This window comes from Hypanus sabinus, chromosome 15, assembly GCF_030144855.1.
Source record: "Hypanus sabinus isolate sHypSab1 chromosome 15, sHypSab1.hap1, whole genome shotgun sequence".
Classification (NCBI taxonomy): Eukaryota; Metazoa; Chordata; class Chondrichthyes; order Myliobatiformes; family Dasyatidae; genus Hypanus; species Hypanus sabinus.
In genome coordinates, this window is record NC_082720.1 from 84401444 (window position 1) to 84413080 (window position 11637).

Below are 11637 nucleotides of genomic sequence, written 5' to 3' on the forward strand. Positions count from 1 at the left end.
TGTTCTGGGTGTTAAATGTAGGATGTCTGGGAGACTTCCAGGCTCCCTGATGGCCACATCTGCACCAGGTGGATCAAGCTGCAGCTTCTTAGAGACCGAGTTAGGAACTGGAGCTGCAGCTCAATGACTTCCGGCTTGTTAGGGAGAGTGAGAAGGTGATAGACGGGAGCTACAGGCAGGTAGTTACCCCGGGGCCACAGGAGACAGGTAAGTGGGTGACCATCAGGAGAGGGAAGGGAGGGCGTCAGGTAGTGGAGAACACCTCTATGGCTGTCCTCATTAACAAGTACTCCATTTTGAGTGCTGTTGGGAGGGTGGGGCGACAGCCTACTTGGGGGAAGCACCATCAGCCGTGCCTCTTGCACTGAGTCTGGCCCTGTGGCTCAGAATGGTAGGAAAGGGAAGAGGAGGACAGCAGTGATAGGGGACTCTATAGTTAGGGTGACAGATAGACAATTCTGTGGACACAAAAAAGAAACACAGATGGTAGTTTGCCTCCCAGGTGCCAGTGTTTGTGATGTTTCTGAGTGCGTACAAAAAATCCTGTAATTGGAGATTGAGCAGCCAGAGGTTGTGGTACATATTGGTACCAACGACATAGGTAGCAAAAGGGTGGAAGTCCTGAAAGCAGAATACAGGGAGTTAGGAAAGAAGTTGAGAAACAGGAGCTCAAAGGTAGTAATCTCGGGATTGCTGCCTATGTCACGCAACAGTGAGTATAGAAATAGAATGAGATGGAGGATAAATGCACGGCTGAAGGGTTGGAGCAGAGGTCAGGGATTCAGAGTTTTGGATCACTGGGACCTCTTCTGGGGCAGGTGTGACCTTTACAAAAAGGAAGGGTTACACTTGAATCCAAGGGGGACCAATATCCTGTTGGGGTGGTTTGCTAATGCTACTGGGGAGGGTTTAAACTAAATTTGCAGGGGTTGGGAACCAAAGTGAAGAAGTAGAAGATGGGGATGTTGGCAAATAAGTAGTGACAGCTTGTAGGGAGTTTGTGAGGAAGGCTAGGCAGATGTTAGAGCAAAGATGCACTCAGCCTGATGGTTTGAGATGTGTCTATTTTAATGCAAGGAGTATCATAAACAAGGCAGATGAACTTAGAGCGTGGATCAATACATGGAACTGCGTTGTTGAGGCCATTACAGAGACTTGGATGTCTCAGGAGCAGTAATGGCTGCTAAGAGTGCTAGGCTTTAGATGTTTCAAAAAGAACAGAGAGGGAGGCAAAAGATGTGGGATAGGGTCATGGCTGCAGAAAAGGAGGAGGACATGGAGGGATGGTCTACTGACTCAGTGTGGGTGGAAGTCAGAAACAGGAAAGGGGCAATAACTCTACTGGGTGTTTTTATAGACCTTCCCCCCCCCCCCACATAGTAACAGGGATATCCAGGAGCAGATAGGGAGGCAGATTCTGGAACAGAGCAATAATAATAGGGTTGTTGTGAAGGGAGATTTTAGCTTTCCTAATATTGATTGGCATCTCCTTAGCGCAAGGAGTTTAGATGGGGTGGAGTTTGTTAGGTGTATCCAGGAAGGTTTCCTGGTGCAATATGTAAATAAGCCAACTAAAGGAGATGCTGTACTTGATCCAGTATTAGAAAATAAACCTGGTCAGGTGTCAGATCTCTAAGTTGGAGAGCATTTTGGAGGTAGTGACCACAACTCTATCTCCTTCACCATAGTGCTGGAGAGGGGTAGGAACAGACAGCTTGGGAAAACATTTAGATGGGGTAGGGGGAAATATGATGCTATTAGGCGGGAACTTGGGAGCAGATGTTCTCAGGGAAATGCACGGCAGAAATGTGGCAAATGTTCAGGGAACATTTGCATGAAATTCTGCATAGGTATGTTCCATTGAGGCAGGGAATGGATGGTAGAATAAATCAAGAAGAAAAGTTTATGAAAGGTTCAAGAAACTACGTAGTTATAGCTCTAGAAAATTGCAAGGTTGCTAGGAAGGAGTTTAAGAATGGAATTAGGAGAGTCGGAAAGGGCCGTGAGCCCACTGCTCTTCTCTCTATACACACATGACGCTGTGACTAGGCATAGCTCAAATACCATCTATAAATTTGCTGGCGATACAACTATTGTTGGTAGAATCTCAGATGGTGAAGAGAGGGCGTACAGGAGTGAGATATGCCAACTAGTGGAATGATGTCGCAGCAACAACCTGGCACTCAACGTCAGTAAGACAAAAGTGCTGATTGTGAACTTCAGGAAGAGTAAGATGAAGGAACACATACCAAATCTCAAAGAGGGATCAGAAGTGGAGAGAGTGAGCGGTTTCAAGTTCTTGGGTGTCAACATCTCCAAGGATCTAACCTGGTCCCAACTTATTGATGTAGTTATAAAGAAGGCAGGACCGCGGTTATACTTCATGAGGAGTTTGAAGAGATTTGGCAAGTTAATAAATACACTGAAACATTTCTACAGATGTACTGTGGAGAGCATTGTGACAGGCTGCATCACTGTCTGGTATGGAGGGGCTACAGCACAGGACCAAAAGAAGCTGCAGAAGGTTGTAAATCTAGACAGCTCCATCTTGGGTACTAACCTACAAAGTACCCAGGACATCTTCAGGCAGCGGTGTCTCAGAAATGCAGCATCCATTATTAAGGACCTCAGCAGCCAGGCCATGCCCTTTTCTCACTGTTACCATCAGGAAGGAGGTACGGAAGCCTGAAGACACACACTCAGCGATTCAGGAACAGCTTCTTCCCCTCTGCCATCCAATTCCTAAATGGACATTGAACCTTTGGACACTAACTCACTTTTTTAATATATAGTATCTCTATTTTTTGCATGATTATTAATCTATTCAATAGACATATACTGTAATTGAGTTACCGCTTATTTTTTTTCTTCTATTTTATGTATTGCATTGAACTGCTGCTGCTAAGTTAACAAATTTCATGTCACATGCTGGTCATAATAAACTTGATTCTGATTCTGGGATCCAAGGAGACCTTGCTTTGTGGATCCAGAATTGGCTTGCCCACAGAAGGCAAAGGGCGGTTGTGGATGGTTTGTACTCTGCATGGAGGTCAGTGACCAGTGGTTTTCCACAGGAATCTCTTCTGGGACCACACGTCTTTGTGATTTTTATAAATGACCTGGATGAGGAAGTGGGGTGGGGGGTGTTGTGAACAGTCTGGAGAGTTGTCAGAGGTTACAGCAGGACATCAATAGGATGCAGAACTGGGCTGAGAAGTGGTAGATGGACTTCAGGCCAGATAAGTCTGAAGTGGTTTATTTTGGTAGGCCCAACTTAAAGACAAAATATAATATAAATGGTAAGACTCTTGGTAGTGTGGAGGATCTGAGGAATCTTGGGGTCCGTGTTGATAGGACACTCAAAGCTGCTGTGCAGGTTGACAGTGTTGTTAAGAAGGTATATGGTGGGTTGGCCTTCATCAACCATGGGATTGAGTTCAGGAGCCGTGAGTTAACGTTACAGCTATATAAACCTTGGTCAGACTCCACTTAGAGTACTGTGCTCAGTTCTGGTCACCTTGCTACAGGAAGGATGTGGGTACTATTGGGAATGCAGAGGAAATTTACAAGGGTCTTGCCTGGATTCGAGGGCGTACCCTATGAGAAAAGGTTGAGTGTACTTGGCCTTTTCTCCTTGGAATGACAGAGGATGAGAGGTGACCTGATGGAGGTGCATAAGATGATGAAGGGCATTGATCATGTGGATAGCCAGAGGCTTTTTCTCCAGGGCTGAAATGGCTAACATGGGGGGGGGGGGGGGTATAGTTTTAAGGTGCTTGTAAATAGGTACTGAGGGGATGTCAGGAGTAAATTTTTCACATAGAGAGTGATGGGTGCAATGAATACACTCCCAGCAGTGGTGGTGGAAGCGGGTACAACAGGGTCTTTTAAGAACCTCTTAGATAGTACATGGAGCTTAGAAAAACAGAGGACTATTTGCTGGGGAAATTCTAGGCAGTCTGTAGAGTAGGTTACATGGTCGGCACAAGATTGTCAGCAAGACCAAGAAGACGAATATTAACTTCTTGAGGAGGAAACCGAAGGTCTATGAGCCAGTCTTCATTGGGGCATCAGAGGTGGGGAGAGTCAGCAACTTTAAATTCCTCAGTGTTATCATTTCAAAGGATCTCTTCTGGGTCCAGCATGTAAGTGCAATTATCAAGAAAGCACGGCAGAGTCTCTACTTCCTTAGAAGTTTGCAAATGTTTATCATGACATCCAAAACGTTGACAAACTTCTATAGATGTGTGGTGGAGAATATATTGACTGGTTTCATCACAGCTTTGTATAGAAACACCAATGCACTTGAATGGAAAGTCCTACAGAAAGTGATGGATGTGACCTAGTCTATCACGAGTAAAGCTCTCCTCACCTTTGAGCACATCTACACAGAGTGTTGTTGCAGGAAAGCAGCATTGATCGTCATGGATCCTCACCTCCCAGGCCGGGATCTCTTCTCACTGTTGGCATCAGGAAGGAGATACCGGAGCCTCAGGACTCACACCACCAAATTCAGGAACAGTTATTACGCCTCAGCCATTAGGCTCTTGAAGCAGAGGGGATCACTTGCCCCATCACTGAACTGTTCCCAACTTATGGATTAACCTTCAAGGACTCTCATCTCATGTTCTCAATATTTATTGCTTATTATTATTATTATTTTTTTAAATTTTTTTTTGTATTTGCAGTTTGTTGACTTTTGCACATAGGTTGTTTGACCATCCAGTTGGATGCAGTCTTTATTGATTCTGTTATGTTTCTTGGATGTTTTGAGTATGCCCACAGAAAATGAATCTCAGGGTTGTATATGGCGACATGTATGTACTTCGATAATAAATTTACTTTGAACTTTTGAACAAGGTTTAGTTAATAAAGCCTATTAAGGATATAGTCTTCTGACTTCAATTTGCAAGGACAGGCCTGAATCTTAATGGCAATAAGTTTTGACAATATGGCATCAGCTCTCTTTTCTGAGAGTGGTTGGATACCAGCAGAACTTTATTTTCCTATTTGATAAAATGGCCAAACCCCTGTAGGATATTTGTAAAGGATCAGTTAAGGAAGTTAGAGGTCAGTGAACATTGAAATTCGCTAACTAAATAAACAATATCTAGATGCAAGTCACAGTCTGATTGTACTTGACCTCTCTTGACCACTCCTCCCAGTTGTGAGCATCACCAAACAAAATCGAACTGTGGGATCCTGAGTCAGCATCGGGATTGCAGAGAGTAACTAATTGCTGATGCCTTTTATACTCTGTATAACCAGCCTGTGGCACAGCAGCATCTGCTCCAGACTTCAAGGCGAGTGGTCCTGGGTTTGAATCTAGCTGGCTCCTTGCATGCTTTCTATCTGTGCTGGGCTGAGCATCGAGGTAGCAACTTGGCCCCTAAAAAAACAGACCAAAATGCTAAAGAAATGGCAAGTTTGCCACCCAAAGCACCACATGGCACAGAAAGGAACAACAGGCTATCCTTAGAGCCTGTAAGGATCCAGGAAGAGCTACTCTTCCTGTGAATGAAATCCATGGTCAGTTATCTAACTACAAAGTATTTCACATGCATAAAGTCATCTTTCACAGAGTTCATACTTCCTGAAACTTTGTCGTGATGCCGGCAGATCCTTTGCCTCTGCCTTTCGAGATTCCACAATTGTTATGTTTCACAATGTCACTGAAAATCTCATTTACTAACAACCTTAACTAATTCATAAGGTGAAATTATCATTACTATGTTGTTACAATTCAAGGTCCATGATAATTGGAATATGGGCTCACATGAAGACCTATAAATAAATGGAATTGCTTATAAAATATAATTTCATTTAGAATGACAAATTGAATATTCTCAGCAGTTACTTCTGTAAGTTTTGTTATTTACTTGATAGGTTTTAAGACAAATATCAACAGCTAGAATAATCTATTCAGGCAACATTGATTATCTTACTTGGAAAATACTGTTGAGTTGGGACCGACCGCGAGATGCATTCTGCTTTCTACTTAATGTATTATCTAGTAGATCAGATTACTTGTTAAGGAGGAGGCATTATAAATTTAGATCCATTAAAGTGAGATGCACAAAAAACTGCAACTGCCGAAGTAGAACTGGCGAATTTGTTAACTGTTTGACGGTTTTCATTTTCACTGAAGATCATAAGGTACTAATGCAACAAGATCTGAAAATTAGCTTAGGAAAATGCAGCTACTAATTATTTAAATCTGTATAGATTCAAGGTATTTAACTATATCTGAAAGTATCATTGAGTTACTTAAGAGATGAAAAATGGATATTTGCCTAACAGCTCTGGGAACTAACTGGGACACTAAAATAAGCAATGGATGTAAGAAAATTACTTTGGTTGGTGCAAGGGAGGTCACGTCTGCAAGAACTAGTCACATTTTTGGGGAGTCATATACTGAATAGGTAATGTTTTGATCTGATGAAGGCTCTCTGTATGAAATATCAACTGTTTATTCCTCTCCATAAACACTGCCTGACCTGCTGAGTTCCTCCAGCACTTTGTGTGTGTTGCTTTGGATTTCCAGCATCTGCAGACCCCCCTCGTGTCTAGGATCATGGGGAGCAACTCTACAGTTCTCCAAAAGTGCCAATACAACTAGATCAGAGCGGCTAAGAAGGAGTATAGTATACTTGCCTTCATCAATTGGGATGTTGTGTATAATATTGGGGAAGTTATGTTGTATTTGTAGGCTGAGGGATAATCTGTTGGAAGTACATAAAATTAGGATAAACTTACCTAAGGTAGGAGGTTAGAGTTGTTTTCCCAGAGTGGAAATGTCCAGTATTTACGGAAACTTCCAGTGGCATAGATTTAAGGTGAGAGCGGAAAGGTTTAAAGAAAACTTCCACGGAAAGTTTTTGACACATAGAGTGGTAGTAGTGCCTGGAACCTACTGCCAGGGGAAGTGGTGGAAACAGAAGCACTTAAAGGGCATTAAATGCACATGACCAGGAGGGATATAGGCCTCCTGCTGGCAAACGTGGGAGTTTTGATTTGCATCATGGTTGACGCAGTCATCATGGGCTAAAGTGCCTGTTCCTCTACTGTTCGGTCCAGTGTCCTAATGCCTATTTTAAAGTAATTGCCTGGTCAGATTTACTATTCATATTCCTGGATAAAATGTCACTCTCCTTTGCTATTAGGGTATTCTGGTTGCCACAGAACTATAAATCAGAGGAGAAGAAGAAAATAAAAGTAGATCTTAATTGCAACTTTACATTGGTATTAAAATGGAACATTAAGCTTAAAATAGTAGATTATTGTTGTAGAACAATTTAACCCACCATAGGCAATGCCCTGGATGTTTTAAAGACTGAATGGCATAAATAATGGTGATGTCTGCTGAAACAGGCTGATAAAAGCTGACAAATAACAACTAGGAAGATCCAAGTCAAAAGAGATGAATTAAATCATAATTTACCAAATGGATGGAAAGGAGAAAAGCTGAATATTGAAAATATGTGATAAATGACTGAAATTACTTTATCTGAAATTGTTGAATTCAATGTAGATGGAATATTCAACATTGTTTTCACAGGGCTTCTGCATGTTCCCCACGAAGAGATTTAAGGTTCTCTGTGGGACCCCAGTCACTCTTCATCCGTTTTGACACTTCTTGGACAAGGATTCCCAAATCTAAATATCCAGATTGCAATTTGCAAGGAGGCTTTAAAACATCCTTAAATTGGTTCTTCTGCCCTCCTACTAATCTCTTCGGGTGATTACCTTTATCTCAATCATCCATTGTTTTTCATTGCATTCTCAGCATTAAACCTCCAATGACAGCTAGAATCAGTTATACAGATTATAATACCACAAGACTGTAACACGCTGTAAGGTTTCACTCCTAATGCGATGGTTTCTCTGTACCAGCAGTGTCTGGGTTATGACCAGAGATAACGTGGGCCTTGGAATGTGCACCATCCAATGAGAGGTGTGGTGTTTCTTTCTTGCATGTCTGAGAGAAGGGATTTGCAGGCTTTTATTTGGCAGGAGATTGAGAGAGAAGTTGCCAGAATGGAGAGGTCATAGACTGCAGGACTGAGTGGACGTGGAATGGGGTTGGGAGTTGACGATGCCTGGGGGAAGTTAGTGGAGAACAAACGGATAGGAAAGTCATGAGCTCCAATGTGTGCATTAGACTGTTTCATTAAAATGGGCCTTTTCCTTTTTGTTTTTCTTTACTAACCCTCTAGTCAAATTAAGAATTATAAAGCTAAATCATTTAATTCCATATGGTGTACTGTTTGTTATTTTGTGGTACTGATTTGTAACGGGGAGAACATCATGCAGCATCCACACAAACGAGGTTTCACAAGTTTGGCGGGCCAGAGGGTGTCTTTCCCTAGACTAACACAGCCCACCAAACCTTGGGGGGGGGGGGGTTACAAAACTATATGACATTGGAGCAGAACTAGACCATTCAGCCCATCAAGCCCACTCTGCCATTCCATCATGTCTGATTTATTATACCTCTCAACCCCATTCTCCTGCCTTCTCCCTGTAACCTTTGTTCTCCTTACTATCAAGCTCCTCTTTGAACATACCCAATGACTTGGCCTCCACAGCCACCTGTGACAACGAATTTCTTGGATTTACGATCCTTTGGTTAAAGATATTGCTTCTGATTTCTAAAAGAACATCCTTCTATTCTGAGGCTGTGTCCTCTGGTCTAACACTCCCCACTAAAGGAAACATCCTCTCCACATCTACTCTGTCTAGGCCTTTCAATATTTGATAGGTTTCAATGAGATCCTGCCTCTCATTCTTCTAAGTTCCAGCTAGTACAGGCCCAGAGCCATCAAATGCTCCTCATAAGTTAACACCTTCATTCCCGAAGTCATTCTTGTGAACCTCCGCTGTACATTCTCTAATGCCAGCACATTCTTTCTTAGATAAGGGGCCCAAAACTGCTTACAATACTCCAAGTGCGGTCTGACCAATACTTAATAAGGACTCAGCATTACTCCTTGCTTTCACAGTATATTCTTTCAAAATGTTTGCCTTCCTTACCACAGACTGGACCTGCAAATTAACCTTTAGGGAATCCTGCACCAGGACTCCCATGTCCCTTTGCACCTCAGATTTTGAATTTTCCCCCGTTTAGAAAATAGTCTACCCCTTTATTCCTTCTACCAAAATGCATGACTATATACTTCCCTAATCTGTATTCGGTCTGGCACTTCTTTGCCCATTCTCCTAATCTGTTATGGAAGTCCTACCTCCTTCCATAAAAATACCGGCTCCTCCACCTGTGTCTGCAAACTTGGCCACAAAGCCATCTGATTTCAGCTTCTCCTTCTCAAACTGCAGGGTTATGAACAGAGCAATATTTGACCTCTCCAATTGGTGAGTAAGTTTATCAATGAAGCTAGAAGCTGTCTCTAGATTATAACACTGATCTGTTCTCTGTAATCTGATTTTAGGCAAACTGACAATATGGATTTCATGAAAGACCTTGGTGACCTTTGGATTACGGGAAAACAGAGAATTTTCAGACAACCTACTATCTCTTTGTTTGTAGTATTAACAGTTTAAAATTAGATTCTGTATTATCTTATCAGGTCCACTTGAGGGCGCTCTGATACAACAGAGCCTTTCAAAACCAAACCAATCTTGGATTTTTTTTCATTGTTGCATCAGCACTATATTTGAACATTGATGTTTTTGTACATGTGCATATGTGTGTATGTAGTTGACTATAAGCCTTAGTGACTATTCATATGCAAAGCTGCTGGTTGGTGGAGTAGCATTATGAGATTGTTGATTATTTTTGAGATGTTGGAATATCAATAGAGGAATCAACTTGGACTTGCATGGAAATGCTGGTATTTCTCTCCGTAGCTGTCAGTAAATGCTGCATGCCCTGGAAATTGGAAAGCAAAATTATGAACTTCTTTATAGGTACTTGATGGAGATTTCCCACCTGAACTCTGACATTGGATTCTTCATGGAGTGCACCATCTTAACAGTTTATGTTGGTGATCCTGCCCAAGGTTAGCACACACATGAAATGCTGGAGGAACTCAGCAGGCCAGGCAACATCTGTGGAAAAAAGTACCATTGATGTTTCAGGCCCAAAATGTCAACTGTACTTTTTTCTATAGATGCTGCCTGGCCTGCTGAGTTCCTCCAGCATTTCGTGTGTGTTGTTTGGATTTCCAGCATCTGCAGATTTTCTCTTGTTTCTGCCCAAGGTTAGACCTACCACAGATTCAGTGACTCCAGTAATTTCAATGGAAAGAAAAGGCTGCAGATATTTCATTAGAATGTACTTAATCAATTTTAAATTAATTATTAAATTTGATATGTCTTTAAATGTTTGTAAATTCCAGGAAATTAAATTCCCTTCCCAGTAGTGTTTCACATTCTCAAACCCTTACTTTTGAATGAATGAAATTAATTTATTTCGGTTAGTACAAACACTAAAACATTTACAACGATGATTTCATAGGACAAAGTTACAACAAAAGTCAAGTCACTTTTATTGTCATTTTGACCATCACTGCTGGTACAGTGCATAGTAAAAATGAGACGATGTTTTTTCAGGACCATGGTGTTACATGACACAGTACAAAAACTAGACTGAACTACGTAAAAAACAACACAGAATAAAACTACACTAGACCACAGACCTACCCAGGACTGCATAAAGTGCACAAAACAGTGCAGGCATTAAAGTAAATAATATACAAGACAATAATGCAGTAAGGTGTCAGTCCAGGCTCTGGGTATTGAGGAGTCTGATAGCTTGGGGGAAGAAACTGTTACATAGTTTGGTGCCTTTTCCCAGACAGCAGGAGGGGGAAGAGTTTGTATGAGGGGTTGCATGGGGTCCTTCATATTGCTGTTTGCTTTGCAGATGCAGCGTGTAGTGTAAATGTCCGTAATGGCGGGAAGGGAGACCCCGATGATCTTCTCAGCTGATCTCACTATCCGCTGCAGCTTCCTGCAATACGAGATGGTGCAATTTCTGAACCAGGCAGTCATGCAGCTGCTCAAGATACTCTCAATACAACCCCTGTAGCATGTGATGAGGATGGGAGGTGGGAGATGTACTTTCCTCAGCCTTCACAGAGAGATGCTGCTGGTCTTTCTTTGCTGTGGAGCTGGTGTTGAGGGACCAGGTGAGATTCTCCGCCAGGTGAACACCAAGAAATTTGGTGCTCTTAACTATCTCTACCGAGAGCCGTCAATGTTCAGTGGGCAGTGGTCGCTCCGTGCCCTCTTAAAGTCAACAACCATCTCATTTGTTCACATTCGGAGACAGGTTATTGGCTCTTCTCCAGTCTGTTAGCCACTGCACCTCCTCTCTGTAAGCTGACTCGTTGTTCTTCCTGATGAGACCCACCACGGTCATGCCATCGATGAACTTGATGATGTGGTTCAAGCTGTGTGTTGCAGCATAGTCATGGGTCAGCACAGTGAACAGCAGTGGACTGAGCACACAGCCCGAGGGGACCCCCGTGCTCAGTGTGATGGTGTTGGAGATGCTGCTCCCAATCCAGACTGACTGAGGTCTCCCAGTCAGGAAGTCTAGGATCCAGTTGCAGAGGGAGGGGTTCAGGCCCAGTAGGCTCAGCTTTCCAATCAGTTTCTGAGGGATGATTGTGTTGA